Source organism: Microtus pennsylvanicus, chromosome 3 (genome assembly GCF_037038515.1).
Source record: "Microtus pennsylvanicus isolate mMicPen1 chromosome 3, mMicPen1.hap1, whole genome shotgun sequence".
NCBI classification, from domain to species: Eukaryota; Metazoa; Chordata; class Mammalia; order Rodentia; family Cricetidae; genus Microtus; species Microtus pennsylvanicus.
Window position 1 is genome coordinate 52,929,729 of NC_134581.1, and position 22,322 is coordinate 52,952,050.

The 22,322-nt window shown below is 47.1% G+C and overlaps 1 protein-coding gene across 4 annotated transcripts in view; it reads left to right on the forward strand.

Annotated features, from left to right (window-relative positions):
• The window catches only part of Tln2 (talin 2), a 427,686-nt gene that overhangs the window by 78,189 nt on the left and 327,175 nt on the right, over positions 1–22,322 (forward strand). For all 4 annotated transcript variants that reach the window (XM_075965369.1, XM_075965372.1, XM_075965373.1 and 1 more), the window contains exon 2: positions 492–581. The gene's annotated coding sequence lies outside the window, so the exon portion shown is untranslated. The remainder of the gene's footprint in view (positions 1–491; positions 582–22,322) is intronic.

A 22,322-nucleotide genomic window follows, 5' to 3' on the forward strand; every position in this document is an offset into this window, starting at 1 on the left:
GGTTTCTAGATTGGGTTAACTGAGGTGAAGAGACCAGTAAATGTAGATGACACCATTCCATGGGCTGGGACCCTGCACTGAGTTAAAAAAATGAGCGAGCACCAGCGTTCTTCTCTCGGCTTTCTGATCGGATGATGTGACTTTCAGCTTCGTGTTCTTGTTGCCATGCTGTCCTTACCTGGTGTACCTGATGGACTATACTCTTGAAAAATGAGCCAGAATAAGTCTTTTCTTCCTTAAGTTCTTTTTATCAAGTATTTTGCCAAAGAAATGAGTAAGTGAGTAAGTAACTTTTTTTGGTGGTAGGGTTTCTCTGTGTAGCCCTGGCTATCTCTCTAGCTAGCTCTATAGACCAGGCTGGCCTCTAACTCTGAGTTCTGCCTACTGCTATCTCTCAGATACTGGGATTAAAGGCACGCACTGCCACACCTGGCTAACTAATGCATATCTTATTGAGGTCTCTGAACTGACATTTGTGTTTCCTTTACCAGTGTGCTGCTGCAGGGTAACATCTGGACTGGAATCGAGGCTCCTCTGGTGCTTGGATGTCCCTAAATTCCTGGATCATCTTGTTGAAGACCGTGAGTAATGGTCATGTTGCTATTTCATGAGCCTAAAGAGATTGTGAGCAGCAGTTAAAAGATTTCAGCCAGGCCTGGTTGATGGACTCATTCCATGCAGACACAATTGTCCTTCATCCATTGGTTGCATATGCCCTATAATAAGCATGAATTTGACCCAATATAAATTATGAAATTACTTAAAACATCATGACAGTTTTGGTGATATCTGTGTCTACCTACTTTTTACCCATCTACCTAACCATCCATCCATCTATATATGTATGTATATGACTATATCTATCTATATATTTTTTGATAACTCAATTTCATGGTACTCCAACTTGAACTTTGTAGATAACAACATTGTGTTGCAATGTCAAAAGGTTGGATGTGCCTGCTAGAGCCAGGCTCTCTCATGCCCAGTTTCAAAAGCCTTAGAGATGGCAGTTGGAAATCTACATGTGGCCTTTCTGTCCTCACCAACAGCCACCACCAGAGCTACACATATCATCTTTATCGTCCTGTCTCCTCCCTTTCCTTTCACCACACTCCAGCCACACTGGCTATTGCTTCTGGCCTGTATGCGGCCAATGCACATGACGGCAGCTGCAGGTACCACGGCCCTCCTGGCAGTCTTTTCCACGGGGCATGTGCATATCTACTTATTCAGCCTGTTCTGTCCCACTGCCACATCTTTCTCCACCCAGGTGTGCATACTTTGTCTGTCTGTCTCCTTCTCTTTCCATCCTTAAAGAATTGTTCTCTGTATTTGTCACAATGTAGATGGCTTCTTTGGTCAGTTAGTAGACTGCCCATTCATTTGACACTTACGTATCAAGCACACACTAGTCATTCAGAGTCAACTTGCTGCCATGGAACTCTGTGCAGCACGAAGGAAGAGATCCTGTGAAAACCCCAGTGAGCTATCACAGTTCTGTCTGAGTGGGCTGTGGCGTCCTAAGCACCCTCAGGCTGAGTTGCTAAGGTACCTTGTTGAAACTGCAATTCTCAGGACCTAGTCATGCATTGAACTAGCATAGTGCATTCCATTAGTGTTCAGTTAATATGGTTTTTGTTTTGTTTTGTCTTTCAAGGTGGGGTTTCTCTGTGTATCCCTGACTGTCCTGAAACTCGCCCTGTAGACCAGGCTGGCCTCGAATTCACAGAGATCCACTTGCCTCTACCTACTAAGTGCTAGGATTAAAGGTGTGCACCACCACTGCTGAGCTCAATTAGTATGTTTTAACAATTAAAATAAGCTGTAGATCCTGCTGGGTGAGGTCTGAGAGTCAGCTGAGCTGACATGTTGCAGGTGATGCTGATGCTGCTGGCCTGTAAACTGTATTTGGAGAAATAATACCTATTGCTTTGAAGTTGACTGAGGTACAGTGATTTGTCAGTGAGTGCAACTTAATGGACCCCCCCCCCACATATATATGTGTGTGTGTGTGTGTGTGTGCGTGTGTGTGAATTTGCTGAAGGCCTGGCAGGACTTTGTCTTGTCTTTTATGTCTGGAACTTGTACTTCATCTTCATTACAACTGTTGTAGGTTGTGGTCTTAGCTTCTGGATCCTTCCTTCAATATTGTGCTGCTCGGATTTATTCCTTGAAACCCTCCAGGGCCACTGTGCAGTGGGCATGCTGTCAGTATCTCTTAAAACAGCTGGAATTTTTCCATTTGGAAGAGCAGGCAGCATCAGCTGGCCTTATGAGACACCTGCAAGTGGACTGTCAGAGGCCACATTCCAAGCCATAAACACGGCTCAGGCGCAGAGCAGGTAGAGTGAGGGCCTGAGGGGCATGGCAGGAGGAAGGTGTGTGTCAGAGGGGGTTAAAGGGAAGTCACGAGTCCACATGATGAATGAACCCTGAAATCACAATTGAGGTACCTATGCAGTAGTGTCGGCTGAACAGCTGGCAGGTCACCTCCGTAGACACTTCCAACATACCTGGTTTCTGTTTTACAAGAACTAAACCGATTCTTCTTCTGAGTCATGGATAGTTCAGAAAGCCATATATGGAGCCCTTACAGCATATGAGATGCTGGGCTAAATGTCTGGTGTACATCCCTGCAACTTAACTCTCCCCTGTCCATGTGGCAGGTGTGCTCGCTGTTTCAGTGAGGCCTAGGATGAAGGGACTTGCTTGGAGTCACACTGTAGGAGTAAGGTAGCAGGCGAACAGCCGGGATTGTTGGTCTCACATGGGGCTCTTTCTGCTCTTCATTTCGCTTGCTGGTCTGTGAGTCAAATCGCTTTTCTTCGAGGCAAATTATCAGTCTAGAGCTGCAAACTCACGTTAGTCCTCCTAGCTCAGCTTCTACCCTGACCGGAAATAGGGTTTTCTGGACAGCGTGTAAGGGTTGCTCGTTATATACTACTCATTCAGCATGTCCCGAGGAAGGGCCTTCCCAGGGAGACAGTTTTAAACCGTGTTGGTCCCTTGAGTTAGGGAAGGCCTTGGGTGGTGTTTTTTGTATTGTGCAACGTTTGCTGAGGGGATGTGAACAGATGTCTATTCGCTGCAGGTAGGGCACAGATGGCAGACCAAAGAACTGATTCTACCTGTGTCTAGCTTAGTGGACTCCCAAGTTCAGCATGGGTGACTCAAAGGCAGCTGTATCACCAGGAAGCTCACCCTCGTATGGGTGACATCTCATGAAGGCTGTTATTCCTAGAAGTCCTTGACCAACTCCCAGTCAGCTTGGTTGGCTCAAGAGTTCCTCTTCCTGAGCAATTGCTTGCTGTTTTTATAGAGGAATCTTGTGAGGTCTGTAACTTTCAGGATCTCTCTGAGCCTTGCAAGTTGTTTTTACTTTCCCAGTCTTAGGGCTTTCCCCTTTCTTCTGGGAAGGGACTTTCTATTCAGAAGAAATAGCTATCCAACAGGCACATGTAAACAGGAAATAGAAATGTGAATTTCGGGGGATGGGTGTCTTATACTGCCTCTGCCAGCCTTAGCCTCTGTCAGCCTTAGAGGTGGTAGGTGCTGGTGGCTCAGGGAGATAGAGCTGTAACTCAGTCCTTGGCGGCTCACAGTGGGGAGATAGGAAGTGAAAGGTCAGGCGTTGGCTCACCGTGACATAAAGAATTTCCAGCCACTCGAGCACTTCTGTATCAAAGATAATCTCCAAACAGCTTCGTTGTGTTCAGATTTATTTAGTCTGTTCTATGTCAGCCACACAGACCTGGTATTTTAATGGGTTTTAAGTTTTCAATTTGACTTGTCAATATTTGGCTTCATGTACCTGTATGCAGTTCATGGTTGGGCCAGGGCATTTGCAGTATCGAGTTTCTTCATTTAGCCAATTATCCCCGTGAAATGTGCACACCAATTCCCACTGACACTTTGGATCCAAGCTCTTGCTTATATTGCAGGCTCTTCTGCTAAACTGGTGCATATAACTCTCTGCTGGCGTGTGAGATGCCAGGGGTGACAATTGCATTTAAATATTATGCGCCTCTTGTCCTTTTAGGTCCAGAGTTAGCCTTGCTTTTCTACTGGAATAAAGGCTCTGGGTCAGAATCTGCAGTGCAGTAGTTTTTTCCCCTGGATCTTGCTATGGTGTGCCTCGCTGTGTTGCTATTCCTCACATGGGCTCCCGATGGCCAGTGGCTCTCTGTTTCCTTGGCTTGTTTCTTTAGCTTAAAATGAAGAAGTGATTTTGTTTTGAAGACAGTTGTCGATACAGGTTCTCTGTCTTTATTCAGGCCATGCATCCTCAAGAACTGGCAGCGGTGTCCTGTACTCCATGTGTCTGATTTCCTCTGAGTTTGTCTGACGTTTCATGTCACCTGAAGCCAACTGCTTTGTCTTTATACAGTGAGCCCCTTAGTGCAGGGCCAGATGCTGCAGGGATCCATGAGGCTTCCCTTATACTTGAATTTGGGGTCTAGCGCTAGACCGTAAGTGCAGTAGGCATTTGAGGTCTGAACCCAAGAAAACAACGTCCTTCCTTCCATTTGTGTCCCTAACTCCAGTCTGCTGGAAGAGCAACAGAGGAACATTGCACACATGGAGACCAGGAAAGCCGGGGCCTTGGCATGGTGGTCATATTGACTCCTGTAATGACAAGTCTACACATGAGCTCACCCAGCAGGTGTCCCAGGCTTTGTGAGTTCAGGCATGCCGACCTCTCCAGGTCTTAAGTTCTATGAGGCAGTGGCAGAGAATGGGAGGAGTGGAAAGCTGCTCTGAGAGGACAGTCCTGAAACTCAGGTGGTGTTCGTTCGTATCTCTTTTACACCTCTTCTGACTTTGCAAAGTTGCAAAAGTAATTCACAGCCTGTTGATATGATGAATAAAAAAAAATACAGAAAATGAGGGGAAATGCTCATAAAAAGAGGGTGCTTCCCCACTGGTAGTTTCAGGTCAGGATGGCAGCATTGCCTGTCTTTGGGTATGACATAAGCGTTAATATTGCTAGACTAGCCACTGACTTCCCTTGTTATACCTGCCTCCCCTCCTCTCCTCTCCCCTCCTCTCCCCTCCCATTCCCCTCCCACCTTCCCTCCTTTCATCTCTCCCTCTTGGGGCAGAGAACCTAAGGAGGTGCTCTACCGCTGAGCTATACCCTAAGCCTTGCTTTTCCCTTTCCTTTTGAAACTGGGTCTTGCTAAGTGGCCTAGGCTGTCCTTCAACTTGCTTTATAGCTAGACACATCTTGGTCTTGTCTCTCTTGTCTGCTTCCCTGAGTCCGAGATTGCAGTTACCACGTCTGGCTCTTGTTTTACTTTAAAATGACAAAGTAGAAAATTCAAAGGAATTATGGAAGAGTCTCTCTTCCAAAAGTCCATGTCCATGGAGGAGGGCTGCTTTGAAGATGGCGATGTAATTCCCTTTTAGCTTGCCAAGGCAGAGAGAGAGACCCAGCTTGTTCTGCTAGGTCACAGGCCCTCTATCTGTCTCTGTCTCCTAGAAATGAGACATGGCCCTCTGCTTTCCCTAGAGAGCTGATAGGAAAGTGTGCTGTCACCTTGCAGCTTCATGGAGCTGAGTTGTCACTCTCCCACCTACAGCTGAAAGCCAGCTGCTTCTCAGTCTCTACCAGCCAGACTCAAGGCGACTCTGGATTACAATTGACTTTTATCATATGAGTCGTATCCTAGCTCGTAGGCTATACCACATGTGTGGAACTTCTACCCCTGGAAACTTGTGAGAACAAGAAACCCCTTTTATCCCCTGAATCTGACAGGCTGCTCTACCACGCTGCCTGTGGTAAACAGGGTATACCCCTGTTATTCTGGGAACTGGAGGGAGCAAAAGGCAATTGAGGGCTCTCTCTTTTCAGCAAAGACCCTGTTCTCTTCATCCCTGATGGCTGTCTGTCCTCATGAAGTGTTCTTTCCTCCCTGGAAACTGGCTCTCCCACTTGGCAGCCCTGTGGCTGCAACTCTCTTAATAAAGCTCTGCTGAAGTGATATTCATTTCAGCTTCCCTTCTGCACACCTATAACGTCTCTACCCTGGAAAATAATTCTGTGTGAGAGTCATAGTCAGTGCATTTCCTCGGCATGTGCAGTGCTGCGTGAGTGCCATAGTCAGTGCATCCCCCTGCATGTGCAGTGATGCGTGAGAGCCATAGTCAGTGCATCCCCTTGCATGTGCAGCGCTGTGTGAACAACGCTGCGTGAGAGCCATAGTCAGTGCATTTATTTCCCCTGCATGTGCAGTGATGCGTGAGAGCCATAGTCAGTGCATTCATTTCCCCTGCATGTGCAGCACTGTGTGAGAGCCATAGTCAGTGCATTCATTTCCCCTGCATGTGCAGTGCTGCGTGAGTGCCATAGTCACTGATTTCCTGCTGCATGTGCAGTGCCGTGTGAGCACCATATTTTGTTATCTTTGTTTTTCGTCTGTGCTTCAAGGTTAGATGCTCAATTTTCTTCCCCATTCATGAAACCAACAGCAGATCTGGTGGTGTTCACAGAGAAAATGCAGTGGGGACACAGAGGTACTATGACTAAGTACGCAGAAGCATCTTCATTTCAGCTAACATGCACATTTAGGAATGCTGTTGACTGCTTTATGTAATGGGGGCATCAAAATTGTTATACAATGCCTTCACAAGGCTTTGTTCTGAGGAAGTGTTTTTATAAACAATGTTACTCTTTGTGATACAGTTGGAACATAATATGTCATAGACCAATGTGCAATGACTACATATTGCTTTTTATAATGTTACATATTTTCACATATAGTCACCCATTCTCTCATTCCTGACAACTTTTTTGCTTGTTTGTTTTGAGACATTTTGGAACTATCTGTAGACCAAGCTCCTTTCCCCTGATGTTTGGTGGTATCGATTCTGAGAGATGCTTACACACTCCTGCTCAGACTTCTGGGAGGGAAAGTAAGATGAGCGTGGAAGCTTCTTCTGTCCTTGCCTACAGAGGCCTGGCTTCCTCTCTGTGTGGTCCAGTTTCTCTCCCTCCATCCTGGCTTGCAGAGACACTCCTGTGAACTCTTGCTTTGCCTGTGCTGGTCTGTAACCTTTCCTGGAAGTACATTTCTCCAAGGCATTGTCATGCTACGCTGCTGTTCAGCAGGCCTCTGTGACAGATCCTGTATTTAACAGCAATGGTAACACTCCCTGGGGCTAAGCCTTGCTGGCCTGCCTAACCCCGGTAGACTGCTTCCTGCTTTGCTGTGGCCTGTGCTCTGTCTGGCCCATCCTTTTATTAGTATCCTTAGAATAGACCAGAACTATTTTTAATTCAAATTCTCCTGGAATATTCATGGTTTGTTCTCCTGGTTTATTTCATGCCCACTTTAAAAGTGATGCCCCCTTCTCTGGACTGCTCTTCTGTGTGGCTCCGCCCCCTTCTCTATATTGCTCTTCAGCATGGCGTGGCTCCAGTGGGCCTGGGCTTTAAAGTGAATAGAAAGCTGTGCTGTCAGAAATCATGGCTTCCCTTTTCTTCCTGGTTGCCTTGACCTCCTTCTGCAGGAGCTGCTTCTCCCAGATGTTGATTGAACAAAGAAGTGGGCATTCCAAATAGGCTCCACCCCAACAAACCCTGTTGCCAAAAGCCTCCAGGCTTTGGCATGGTCTTATTAGTGAGACAGCATAGTAGTCAGGACAGAAGCTGTCTCATCCAGATGTTGTGTTCCATGGAACTATTTCTGTGATAAAAATACCCTCCTTTCTCAGAGCAGAGGCAATCACTTCAGTATCTCCTGCTGTGTAGCAGAGGAAGCCAGCCAGCACAGGACCCATGGGCTGCATTTGGCCCTGTGTCCTTTGGCCAGTTATGTGGCTCCTAAGAGACACGTACAGTTGCATGGAGAAAACGTGAGGGAGGGTGACCTGGGGAACCAGCTGCCAAACTCCCAGCACTGACTCTTGCCTCCCTGCCCCGAGCCATGGCTCAGCTGCTGCTGGGACTGCAGGGTCTGCAGTGGAGAGGGTGACTCAGAAGTTTGGATGAATCAGCTCAGCTCATTTCAGCACAGCATCAGGGGGAAGAGTGAGTTGGCCTGGGTTGGGTGCGGTTCCTGGGGTTCCCTGAAGAAGCGGATGTGAGCTGTTGCCTGGGCACCTGTCTAGACCACTAGGGTCTGCTGGTTGGTTACACCATAACTTGGGATATATTTTACTTTTTCAATTTATTTCTTTCTTATTTGTGTGTGTGTGTGTGTGTGTGTGTGTGTGTGTGTAGGCGCATGCACGTGTGTGGAGGAGCTAGAAGCCAACCTCGAATGTTGTCCCTCGGAGCTGTTTGCCTTACTTTAAAATATGTTTTATTTCCTTATTTTGTGAGTGTGCACACATTATGATAGAGGGCAGAGGTCAGCTTTGCGGAGTTGACTCTCTTCTGTCCCCTTGTTGGATCCAGGGATCTAACTCAGGTTGCCAAGCTTGCTCAGCAAGCGCTTCTACATGCTGAGTGGTCTCACCAGCCCGGTGTACCTTACTCTTTTGAGATAGGGTCTCTTCACTGGGACCTGGTCTCACTGTCTTTAGGTTATGCTAGTTAGCCAGAAGGCCTCAGAATCCTCTCGTCTGTGTCCACCTGGCACTGGGACTGTATGTGCTATCATGCTTGGCCGTTCACTGGGCTTCTGTGGATCAAACTGAGGTCCTCAGGTGTACGCAGCAAGTTCCTCACCCAATGAACCATTTCCCCATGCCAAGATGTATTTTTATTTCCAAAAAGAAAGATCTCAGGGTTCTGGAGGCAAAATATGTAAAACAAGGGCACCAAGCAAGTTCAGCCCGCTCAGAGCACACATGTCATGTGTTAATTTTCTCTACAGAGCTGTCCAGGAGTCATTGCTGCTTCTATGCATGTGAGTACAGGATGTTCTTACTCTTTCAGAGTCCTTTCTTGGTAACTCATGCAAATCCCTGTTTGTCAGGTAAAATGATGCCCCCACAGGTTTCAGAGGTTAAGATATGAATGCCTTTGAAGTCTGTTTTCTGTTGGCTGAGTGTGGTAAATAGTCCCGTGTTGGCAGGAAACGCAGGCACAGGGACCTAAGTATCTCCTGACGGCTTCTCCTGCTTCGCTGTGTTATATGATGCCTGGTGGCCGACTCCCTTGCAGACAGTGAATCCTTTCTTGGTAGATAGTTTGACCCTAAAAAGGAGGCGATGGGGCCTGAGGAAAGCGAAGAGAGCCCTCTTCCTATGAGTAGAGGGCAGATATCGCTGCAAGTTCCTGTGCACTGTGAGAGAGACTGCTATATTCATGGTTCACAGCTCATGAACTTGAACAGAGGCAGCCCAGGCAAGCGCACAGTGAGAGCGAAGGCAGGAATGGGATCTGCTGAGGGCCAGGGTGGTGGTGTGTAGGCTCATGGTTTTGTCAAAAGAGCTTCACACAGACCACCAGCGGGATGCAGTGGGGCTAACCGACTGTGAGAATCGCAACAGAGTAGCCAGAGTGTATGTGCGTGGGAATTTGAATAATTGGTGAGTGACTACCCAGCACTGCCAATGAAAACAAAACTTGAATGAGGCCAATTTTCAAATTCTGTCTGATGAAACATAAACAGAGTGTTTACGAAGCAGCCACACTGCCTGAGCGGGTATCTTCAGAATACAATGTGCAGCCAAATGGCTCCTAATTGGTCTCAAAATATTTACCAAGCCTAGCGCTATCTGTGTAGTTTCTATTGAGCTGTTGATTTACTCCAAAAAGACAGTAAAATATGAATATTCCAAGATTAACAAACAACTGTCACAAGCGAGGTGTTAAAAGGCATAAATACAAAATGCACAGGTCCTTGACAAAACAGAAATATGTGCGTGAATCCTCTTTTCTGCTTTCCTTCATTTCAGAATATTTTTATAAGTGGACTCAATTTAGCTATGTTACTAAGCTGTAGAATACAGTGGAAGTGTGTGTGTGTGTGTGTGGGGGGGTGACTTCAGAGACCGGGTCATCAGAGGCATGGTGACTTTCTTAATCTCTAATATTTCTCATTGGGAGCCTGCTGCTATGTTGAAGGACATTCAGGAATCCTGCATAGGGCTGATGCTATGGTTCATGCCTGTAATTCCAGTGCTGGGAAGGAAGAAGCGGGAAGATCTAGAGCTTGAGGTCTGCCTGGTATACTTGCTACCCTGTTTTTATAACAACAAAGACAAACCTATATTTTGAGAAATCAAGACCTCTGTCAAAGCCATGTGAGTGCCATTCTAGAGGTAGGACCTCCTGCCTTCCTTTGGGCAAGCCTTCCTGTGATCTAGTCCCCGAGAGAACCGTGGAACTGAGTGAGTACTCCCCAATTCCAGAAAACCCCTGCTGCAAAACTTGTCACCCTGAGTTGGGTTGGGCGGGAGACTAGGCAATGGCTACTTCCACCTTCTAAAGTCCCAAGGACAAGCCTAATTTTGATTTCATTAAGTTCTCCTTGGGGAACCGATGAGTTTGTTGGTTTACAGAGTCATGGGTGAAGGTGGGTGACCCCCTGAGCACCCATACTTGAAAGTTTGCACCCTGCATGGATGATGGTGTCTCCTAGGACACTAAAGACCCAGGGTGATATTTACACAGCTGCACAGATGAAGCACCTTCCTCTACTCTTTCCCTGGCTGTCTACTCCAGCTCCTCCCAGAGTCCGCAAGACCCTGTGAAATTAGAGCAGAATTGCGTAGGAGTGGTGGCTCTGGCAAGGCCCCCTCTCTCCTTCTCTGAGGGAATCTCCACAGCCCGCAATCCCCCCTGTGATGATCTTTTCCAAGGAGCACTACTGTTCTGATCTGAAGATGGTGGCAGTTTGGCTCAGAGGATAGACCCGTATGCACACCAGCTCTTGACTCACAGAGGTTGTGAGATGATGTTTATTTTAAGCCACTCCACTTTGGGGTAAGTCTTGGCAACCCTGGTGGTAAACAGTAGACTCGAGACAAGATGGTTAGCACTTTTGCTGGCACGTGTGTGCTCAGACTCCCAGCTCTGAGTCATCTCTAGTGATGTTACCATTATTTCGCCGCTTCGCTTTTGAAAGAGATGGCTCCCATAATAGACATGTAAGTCCCACCCTTCCCTTGGTGTGCGTGTGCCTTGAAAAGACAGTTGCTAAGATTAAATTGATTTATGGTCTCATTTGTTTCTCGCTTTTCTGATTTGTTCTGGGCAGTTGTTAATGCTTGAGCTTTCTTGTGTGCTTATCTCTGTGTGGCTCTGTGACTCTGGACACGTGCTCACCCATGCCCTCAGAGGAATCTGTGGTGACAGGAAGCCTTTGGCACATCCTAAAGACAGCTGGTTGGAAAATAAATACACCCAGGCATATGTTCCCAGAGGATGTGCCTGAGTTGGAGTAAAAATTACAGGCATCCCCAGGGAAACCCCAATAGGAGATTGCCCATCTTTCTTAAAAGGCTGTTAGTCATTTCTTATCCTGGGTTTTGGCCCGAGGCAGTGCTCCAGGGTTGTGTATACCCTTAATTTTAAAGACAAATGCTTTGGACCCATAGAAATCTTTCGTGAGGAGAGGGCTTTGGCCAAGCACTAAGATTTCCCTCTCTGTATGTGTATACAGTGTGCAGATGTGTAGGTAAGAGGTTGGTATCAGATGTGTGTGTGTGTGTGTGTGTATGTGTGTGGTGTGTGTGTGTGTGTGTTTGTACGTGTACACAGATGTGCAGGTGTGTATGGAGGAATGACAAGGCAAAGCTTGGGGCTGGCTAGTTAATAATTTCTGTGTGTTTTGGTCTATAGAGCTAGGATGGAACAGGTGTGTAATCCTAGCACCCATGAAGATGATGGTGAGTTTGAAGCCAGCTCGGGCTATATAGAAAGATGTGGGGAGAGGTCTTTAATATAATTAACCTTATGGTTAGCAGATTTAATAAAAGAGAAATTGAGAGATGGAGAGATGGCTCAGTAGATAAAGCATTTGCCATATAAATGTGCTGACCAGAGTTAGGACCTGTTGCAACCATATATAATGGAGGTGTATGTGGCAGCCTGTCTGTAAGCCCTGAGACCACAGCGGGCCACGAAGGCAGCCAGTCCCAGGCAGGGAACCCCCGAATTTGGCGCTGTTCCCCAGACCATGCCACAGGTTCCTGAAAACAGCTGGACCGGGGCAGGGATCCGCATGGTGGTCCACAGGCCATGAGGGCCAGCGGGTCCTAGGCAGGGAGGGAGCTGCATGGTGGGTGAGAGCCCGGGATGGATAGGCATGCTAGGAGACCATGCTCCAGGTTTCTGAAGGCAGCTGGTCCCAGGCAGGAAGCCACACGGTGGGTGAGAGACAGAGACCTATTTGGCATGCTATGCAAAGAAAGTGGGTATTTATTTAGTGGGTTATGGAGGGGTAAGGGAAAGGAGAAAAGGGGAAGAGGAGAGGGGAGAGAGAGATAGAGATAGATGGAGGAGGGAGGGGAGAAGTGGGGAGAAGGAGCTAGGCAGAAGCTGCCTCTTCTAGAAAGAGACTGGAAAAAAGAAGCAAGGACTGGAAACAGAAGATCTGCCCTGCCTCAGCAGTTGACCTGGGAGGGAGTGGGCAGGGCTTGTCTCTTAAAGGGACTGGACAGACCATTACAATAATAAACTCTGAACTAGCTTGTTTTCAACTGCTTTTTATAACTTTTACTTGCTATACATGTACACATACGCTGGGATTTAAAAAAAAATCAGACTCATGAAAACTTTACTACCTATTTTAAAAATGGTATCTGGTCATGTTTCCTTTCCTGATATTTTTCTTCTTACACATTTTTCCCTTGGGGCTTTAAAATGTCCCCAGATTGCTTAGTCTGGAGAGATGGTCAGCACATATAAGCACATGGAGGAGGACCCGAGTTTAGTTTTAGCACCTACATCAGGTGGCTCATAAATAACCTGTAATTCCAGCCCTAGGGGAATTTAGTGCCTCTGGCATTTACGGACACCTGCACTCATGTGTGCATAGAGAAACAATTACACATACTTAAACAAGATAATCTTCAAAAAGTCCTCAGATTGTAAAGTTCACAATGAAAAACCTGCAAGTATGTTCTTATTTTGCATCCCCCCCTCCCGCCCCAATCTGTTGCTTTCTGTCATGTTGGAATTTTTGTGATCATGGAATTCTATCACAGAGGATTGTTGTCATCATTCTTATGTTTGCAAAGGTCCTTGAGGTGAAAATTCATAGAGGTGTGGTAGCTCAGAGTGATGTGGTGACATTTTAGAATCATAGTGTCGCTATTTTCTTCTTGGATCGCTGATGTAGACTGGAGGAGGCTGAGGATGTAGCTCCGTTAGTTCAATGTTTGCTTAGCATTCAGGAAGACCTGGACCAGACTCCTAGCACTGTGTATATCCCATGTGGTGGTGCATGCCTATAATCCCAGCTCTGGGAAGAGGCAGAAGGCTCAGGAGTTCAAGGTGATGCCTGAGCCTCATGGAACCCTGTCAAAAGAAGAAAAGAAGAAAAAGAAGGAGGAGGAGGAGGAAGAAGAAGAAGAAGAAGAAGAAGAAGAAGAAGAAGAAGAAGAAGAAGAAGAAGAAGAAGAAGAAGAAGAAGAAAGAGAAAAAACTTAGCTCCCCCCCCCCCCAAAGAGAAAAAATATCCCCACGAATCTGGAAAGAGCTAATTATGTGAATTCCTGTTCCCTCCTGCCTTCTTCGGGGGGCAGAGTAGGATGTTTGTAGCACATAGCTGGAGAGCCAGATAATAGGCACAAATCATGATGTGGGAAACTGGTCCCTGAACAGCTGTCAGCCAGCTGCTGCGCTAGTAACTGGGCAAACAGTGCGAGTGTTCATCTGAGAATCTCGTGTTGTGCAGAATAGAGCCGCGCAGAACCGTGGTCCTACATACTTGACACAGGCAGCAGAGCTCTGGGCTCACCTCTTCCACCTGCTGGGTTAGTCACTGCAGGCCAATGCCAAAGCTACCACCCACTTCTACTGAAACCCTGTTGAGGGACCCTTCCCCTGCAAAGCTAGACTGGATGATACTTGTGACCCTATGGCAAAGACACTTCGTAAATTACTGTCCTCTGTGTGATTAGTTATCCTTCAGGGTAGAATGATTTGAGCAGATTATTGCCAGGATGACTCTGTATTACAAAAAGCTTGCATTGACAATAGTGCTCCAAACCTCCATGATGTACTGTATAGAAGCATACCAGCTGGTGGCTAGCACCAGTGCTGGCGAGCAGCCTCCAGGAAGGGACAATGCTGGGAAAGGTTTCTTTCAAATGTGTCACAGTTTAGGGATCTGGCCTCCTTCAGACCAATGTAGGCTGGCATGATTTACTTTTAGTAAGAGAGCAAATGGGAGAGACCAGCTGATGGTTTTTTCATATGAACTTTATCCTTCCTTATTTCATTGTTTTTTGTTTGTTTTTGTAGTCCAGAGCATCCTCAGAGTTGTGAACCCCTGTTTGTGTCCTCAGGGCCATAAGCCCATGTTGCCTTTCAGGATTTGTATGGAGGTGCCCTGTTCTGCAGCCTTACATGGCCAGCTCTAGAGCAGGGACCTGGTGAGATTGGCCACAGCCTCTGCTAGGTGTGCTGGACCTTGGCTGGCTTTGTCTTTGTGGTGAAACAAAGGCAGGGCTTCTCAGACTAAGGATACATCTTTTTTTTTTTTTTGTGTGTGTGTGTGTGTGTGTGTGTGTGTGTGTACGCGCACGCGGATTGCGAATCTGGGCATGTCACTAATCCTCCTCCAAGCAGATAGCAGCTGAGAAAGACTATGTGACCCTATTTAGGAAAATGCATACACCCTGTTAGCCTCTCTTCCCCTAAGAAGGAAAAATCATTACATGGCAGAGGTTCGTGCCTCGTGGGAGGTTTTTCTGGATGATTTCCATTTTAAGAATCATGTTTCCATGGGTGTGATAAAATTATCAGTACATTCAGACCCCGCCCCATCCACCTTCGTGTGTGGGTCCATATTTCGTGATATCCTAGGCCTTTGTCCTCTTTCCAGCTCTGGCAGTCAAGGATACAGACGATATTGTAATGTGAGATGGGGGGGGATGTTCAGCTGAGAAGAGGTGGCACACATGGTGGCCCTGTGCCCCCCCCTTCCCTCCCACACGCCTCATTCTGGCTCAGGGCTAGTAAGTGATGGGAGGGTTCTGAATACATTCCTTCAATCTAGCCTAAGGTGACCTGGTCTCCTTAAAGCCCGCCCCCCTCCCCAGATGCAGCTGCTCAGTCTTCCTAGCTACCCTGCCCCCATAGCCAGCCCAACCCTCCTTTCCCTCTCTGTTCCCACAGCACCGATTGCCACTGCTAGCGGGCAACAGCAGGTAAAGAAGAGTGTGCTCATGCTGTACCAGATTACCCAGGCACAGACCCAGCTGCCCCGCCCTTCCTCCTGCCTGCCGCTCTGGACTGCAGAGTGCCTTGCTTTTTTCTGCACGTACAATAACATTGTGCAGAGCCTTCGAAGTCCCCTGGCTAGAAAACTGTACTCCTGGAAGACAGGATGTTGCTCATGTTGTTATTTCCAGCCATTTATCTAGTCATTCATTTCTTTATACAATTACCCTCCCAGGACCCAAGAATAGAGAGATGAGCGTGATATGTTTAGGCACGTGATAGGCATCGTAAACTGCCGCTTCTTTTCTTGTTTTCCCGAGTGACCCGCAGAGAGTTGAGGAAAGTAGGAACCTTCTCCAAGAGCTCGCCCCTATGTAGCAGCAGCAGAGGGTCTGTCCACCCCGGACCCTGACTGTGATGCGGAGAAACTAATCTTGCGAAAACTTCTTTTGGGAATGGCAATCTCAGAATTTACAGGTCAGCAGAGATCTCTCTGTTGGAGAGTTTCCCTGCCCGCCGCCAGCTGACTGTAACCTAAGCAAGGCGGAGAAGGGGATCCCAGTTTGCTGCTTTTCATGAGATGGGTGTAATCCAAACATGAGGTTGAGTATGTGGAGTGGGGTTTGAAGGCCCTTGGAATGTGGATGCGGGGAAGATTGGACCGCTGGTGCTGCCCGGAGCTGTCACCTGTTTTCCCCGGAGAGTGAAGACTGTTATTACTCATCCTTTCTCAAAACAAGCGGTTTTGTGTGTGACAAGCCCCGGGGGGCCACATTCCACAGGATCCCTTTATTAACAAAATTGCACCTTGCAGCCGGGCGGGTGTGGCTGGAGAGCCCTTCCCAGACAGAGCCCAGAGGCACCTGGCTGGGTAATTGCAAGCTTGCCTTTTGGCTTCTCAGTCTTTGATCACAGATGACCTCTCAGCTGTAATTTCTGGACCCTGCAAAATTTTCTCTTTTTCCCCCCTCCTCCTCTTCGTAGGTTTTATGAAGCTACCCGGGCTATGATAATGATCTGAGCAGTCACCTTGGAAAGCAATTAGAGTAGATGGGCAGGGTCAAGATCGATTTCATCCCTGGTATCTGTCCGAGGAGTGTTTTATATATGTAATGAGTGAGTTTGACCTGTCCAGCCAGCTGAGCAGGACTTCATTTCCCTGAGCTGGCAGCTTCGCCGATCCCGGGAAGCTGTTGGCTCAGAACTGTTTAGAGAAGGAGACCAGTCGTTCCTGGGACCAGGGGTGCTCACAGAAAATCTGCTCAGAAGATTTTCACAGATCTCACTGTGACCTAACTTCCTTGGAATTATCTAGAAGAGACGACAGAGAACTCCTCCTAAGAGGGTATGTTTGAGCATGTGCCAGGTAAGGGTTGGAATTTGTGTCCTTAGCTCCACAGGTGAGTAGGATGATGGGTCAGGCCCGGGACTGTGGGCTTCTTTACCCGTCACCTGGAGCCTGTCAGGTCCGCATACCCCGGACTTCTTCCTGCCTCCGATGTTGCTCTTTATTGGTACCTCTGCCCCGACACAGTCCTACAGGAGTGCATGATGGTTCCTGGAAAGGGAGAATTCACCCAGGAATTCGTGTTCCTTTTGCTTTGCTACAGAGAGAAGTGCCCTACTTTGCACTCGGCTAGTTTTTTTTTTTTAAGAGTTGTAACGTCCATCAGTCTTTTGTTTTGCTGGTTTTGTTCTTAACTGGGTTGTGACGTTTTTTCAGAGTTGCTTTGCCTTGTATTGCCCTATGCACGCACATATCACAGTGTGATTTATTGGAATGTATTTGCTTTATCATGAGCGATGTTCTGTTTGATTGTGTCATCATTGCCTCTGTCCCCATGCCAGGACATAGTCTGCTGGTCGCTTGTGCATACCTGGAGGCAAGCTCCCCACATATGCTGCATGACTGTCCCCTAGTTATGTGACTGATATTACAGTTGCTTTGCATGTTGGAGTTATATGTGTACATTTCTGATCCCCAAGAGAATGAGGCCTTTCTTTGGTGGGCATCCCCTAGTTTTAGGGCTTGCCTATTGCACAATAAGGATTTAAAAATTGTTTGCCGAGGGGATGGATGGATGAATGAACGAATGCTGAGGAGTGGGAGCTCCCACCCAACTCAAACAAAAGTGTGCGAAGGCAGTGCCTGTGCGTGCTCTCCTGACTGGCTGCTCAAGACTGAATGAAGAAAGGAAGCTGGGCAGTGGTGGCGCATGCCTTTAATCCCTGCGCTCAGGAAACGGGCAGGTGAATCTCTGAGTTCGAGGCCTGGTCTACAGAGCGAGTTCCAGGACAGCCAAGGGCTACACAGAGAAACCCTGTCTCAAAAACAAACAGTACGAGGAAAGGCTTATGGTTCCTGTCTTAACTGAGAAAGTTCTAATGTAGGCTTTTTACAGCTGCCCAAAACAGAAGTGAGATGGCTCAGTGGGTAAGAACGCTTGCAGAGGACCCAAATTTGATTCCCAGCACCCAAACCAGGCAGCTCGCAGTCCTCTATAACTCGAGTTCCTGGGGATCTGATGTCCTCGTCTGGCCTCTGAGAACACCACACCTGTACCTGGTACACATACATACATGCAGTCAAACATGCATACGTACAAAAATAATAAACTATAAAAATACTGAAGTATATAAATGAAAGTCAGAACCTTCAAGTGCCCCGTCCAGTTTTTCTCTCCAACCTTAACTTGTCATCTCCCTGTCTCTTGTGCTGATTTCATTCATTCTGACTGGTTTGATCCTGCAAACAATCCCCTCTGTGGGGTTTAGTGTTCAGTTGTTTTTCTTTTTTTCAACTCTAATAAATGTAGCCTTACATGTTCTCATCTACCTTCCTCGAGGCTGAGGATGAACTTTTCTTCAGCCAGAGGAGCTGGCACCCTTGAGAAGAGTGGGTTTGTTGGCTGATCTCCTCATTGGCTAGAGTATTGGCTTTGAAAATAAGCTTTTTTTTTTCTCCCCCTGAGACAGGGTTTCTCTGTAGTTTTGGAGCCTGGAACTCACTTTGCACACTAGGTTGGCCTTGAACTCACAGAGATCCTTCTGCCTCTGCCTCTGAGTGCTGGGGTAAATATACTCTTATATTGGTGACTGTGGTCATGAGAGCCAGGGTTGCCTAAGGCTGACTTTGACCAGTCAACCGAGTGAGAGACTTTCTGTGTCCTTGGCCCCAACCTCTATAAGGGTTTGTTAATAGTGCTGGCTTTCTAGGGGGGTCCCTCCCCCACCTCTGTGCTCTTTTGTTTCTTTTGATGACTCTACTAATCCATCATCAGTTCCTTGCATGTTAGGGATGGGAGACTGTGGAAGGTATGAAACATTAGTGAAAGGAATTTGGCAAAGCTACTAAGTAACTGGTGCATTCTGAAGTGATTCCTGTGGTAGTTATTGATGTCATTCCAAGGTGGAGATCAACTGTCAGCCAGGGCAGAGGCAAGTCATTGTTGGTTTTTCGGATTTGGTGTTTGGTTTTTCTAGACAGGGTTTCTCTGTGTAATAGCTCTGACTGTCCTGGAACTCGCTTTGTAGACCAGGCTGGTCTAAACTCACAGAGAGCCACCTGACTCTACCCTCCCTAGTGCTGGCGTTGAAGGCGTGTGCCCCCACCGTCCAGCCAAGTCACTGTTGAAGAATGCCTAGTGAGAGACATGGGGGACTCGTACTTCACCTGTGCACCTGTTATGACAGAATGACAGCTTCGCCTGCTAGCTTCATGGAGCTATGTGGACAGCACCTGAAGCTAAGCACGTCCACCCCCATCCTCCCAGGCCTGTGGGTTATATTTGCAATATATCTTTCTATTGTCTGGGATGCTACTTTTTACATTTTTATTTATTAACTTTTTTTGGGGGGGGCAGGGATCCAGGGAGGCCTTGACCTAATAGAGATCTGATAACCTCTGATTCCCCAGTATTGGGATTAAAGGAGTGTGCCACCCACCACACCCATCTTGGGATTTTTCTTTTTCTTTTCTTTCTGTTATGAAAGTTGAACAGAGAAATAGCTTAGGCCTGGCTTGAAGCTAGGCTTCTTTTAGCAAACACAGCACAGAGACACTGAGAGTACCTACCATTTGGCCATTGGGTTTTTTTTTTTGGTGGGGGTGGGGAGACTAGAAACGGAAGCACAAACTGCACCAGGGTAAGCTGCTACTCTGCCATTGAATTCTGTCCCCAGCACAGTCACATTCTTTGAGCATCACAGTTATACAGATTCTCTCAAGATCGCCATTCCAGTGAGAGGAAATGAATGGGCCCAAATCAGTGGGGATTGTTGGTTGTTTTCTCCTGTCGGAACACAGAGGGGCCTTTTGACCACTGTCACTGCACAGAATGTGAAGGGCTGAAGAAGAGATTTACATTGTTTCTAGTGAGCCCCCATGGTACTCAACTTCCAATGACTAGTCTCTTCTCTCCTTCCAAGGGGGTGGGGCAGGTCTGACTTCCCCTTAGATCCTTAATAATTCCTAAATAGATCTGTAGAGTCAACCCTAAACAAGCTGAGGAAGTAAGGGTTGTTGAACAAGATTCTCTTAGCAATGTGTAAGACCAGAGTATCCCAGATGGCCAGAGTATCCCAAGGCTACGTCCTTGCCTACTTGGAGTGAAATCTTTCTTTCGGTGAACCTTATTGGGAAAGAAATGATTTTTTTGGTGGTAGTGGTGTTCTTTTTTTCTCCCTCCTTCCTCAATTAAGTAACTTTTCTGTTTAATATGCATTCTCCTCTTGAGCCCTTGAAGATACAGAAGAAAGATAACATTGTCTAAGAACAATTATCAGAGACTGTTCTTGGCCCTTTCTCCAGAGTGTGCAGGCCCCACCATGGTCCATATGTCAACACAGTTCTGTTTGTTTGGAATTCGGTCACCCCAGGGGGCTTGCGGTCTTGGCAGAGCACTTCTCTTTCTCTCCAGCAGTGCCACTGAAAAATGCATCTTGTGCAAGTTTGGGGGTTTAGAAATCGTGCACTTCAAAGTGCAGTGTGCTACAGGGCATGCTACAGACCGGCCCATGCATGGAACACAGATGCCCGCTTCTCAGGGGATGGCAGAGCTTGGAGCAGGTAAGCCGCCTTCTGTTCATTGTTTAGGAAAGGAGCTTTTTCTCTACCCTGTGCTTCCACCTGGCCAGAAGTGGATGAGGCCGTGGGTTGGCTGACTCAGGGCTCTGCCTGGTCTTTGTTCTCAGTGTTCCTGAGCAGGCAACACGTGTTTCTTTTTGCTTGAATTTCTTAAACAGGCCCCTTCCCCCCATAATCTCCATCTTCCATGGTGTTAGGAATATTTTTTTAGAATGAGCCTCTCCACCGATGCAAATAATTCCAATCAGACCATATCAGACCGAATAAAAGACGCCCATGTTTAATGCAACGCTCCCCTGAGGCACCGGGAAAGCATGGAGAGGGAAAGAGAGGAAAGGAGAGACCATGCAACAAAACCCGGAGACCACGTGTTCATCCTCTGGGGGGCAGTTTAAGTAGCCTGTGGGAGTGGTCTTGACCCTCCATGGGGGAGGAGTCACTGTTTGGCGGGCTTTCTCAGAGGTGGAGTTTGGACTAAGGCAACTCCTAGGGGAGGGGGCTTGAAATGGAGTTCCTGCCCAGTATTCCAAAGATGGATGCCAGGGGACTGGGATGAGGCCCCCCAACTTTAATACATGGGCTTATAGCAAAGGAAGACCCCATCCCCCCAAAAGGATGCTTGATACCTTTTGTTTGGGTGTTCTCCAAAAGTGAAACTTGCTTGTTGCTTGCTTGGCTGGATTGTCTGCCTGCCTTCCTTCCTTCCTTCCTTCCTTCCTTCCTTCCTTCCTTCCTTCCTTCCTTCCTTCCTTCCTTCCTTCCTTCCTTCCATTCTGGGACAGGGTCTCTTATTATATTGTGGTTGTTTTTGACTCTTTGACTCTTGACTTTTTGTTCTTTGGAGGCTGCCACCCAGCTCTCAAATAAATCACATACAGAGGCTTATTCTTAACTACAAATGCCCGGGCGTAGCTTGGCTTTTTTCTTGCCAGATTTTCTTAAATTAAACTATCTACCTTTTGCCTCTGGGCTTTTACCTTTTCTTACTTCTGTATACTTACTTTCATATACTCGGTGGCTAGCTGTGCAGCTGGCCCCTTCCTTTCTTCCTCCTTGATCTATCTTGCCCCTCCTCCTTTTCCAGATTTCTTCTTCTATTTATTCTCTCTGCCTGCCAGCCTTGCCTATCCTTGCTCCTGCCTCGCTATTGGCCGTTCAGTTCTTTATTAGAACATCACATGTTTTAGACAAAGAATCACAGCTTCACAGAGTTAAACAAATGCAGCAGAGTTAAACAAAAGCAGCACGTCTTTATGTCGTTAAACAAATGTTCCACAGCATAAACATGTAACACACCTTAAAATAATATCGTACAACATTATGTAGCCCAGGTTGTCCTAGAACTCGCCATGTAGACCACTCCGACATTGCTTCTGCTTCCCCAGTGCTGGGATGCAAGGCATGCATTACCACAGGTGGCGAAGCTTTCCTTCTGGTCGGGGGCATTCCCTTCCACAACCTCCTGAGTGGTGAGGTCACTGGCTACTGTGAAGGACATAGGTACTGCGGAAGTGACCACGCTTACTCTGCAGGACCTGCGCCTTACAGATTGCTTGGAATGGGAGAGGGAAAATGAGTTGTGGGTGGAACTTTCCAAGCTGTTTTTCTTTTTCCTCACGCAGTTACACTCAGCAGGATTTTAGGGTTCTCGTTGATATCAAGGGATAATAAGCAAGACCTTGCCAGTCTTTATTTATTGTTCTTAATTTTAATACTTGCTATTTGTGTCAGCTTATATACATGTGAGGTCAGAGGTCAGCCTCTTCCTCAGAAGCTGCCCACCATTCTTTTCCTTCTGAAATATTTTGATATGCAATCTTACATCTAGGAAAAGACGTGGTAACTCGAATTTACTGTATTCGATAGCTTTTCTCGCGTGCCTTTAAAGCATGAAGTTGTCAGAAAGTAGGCTCTAGGGTGGGGGACTTTCCTCGGAGGGACTAGTGGCGT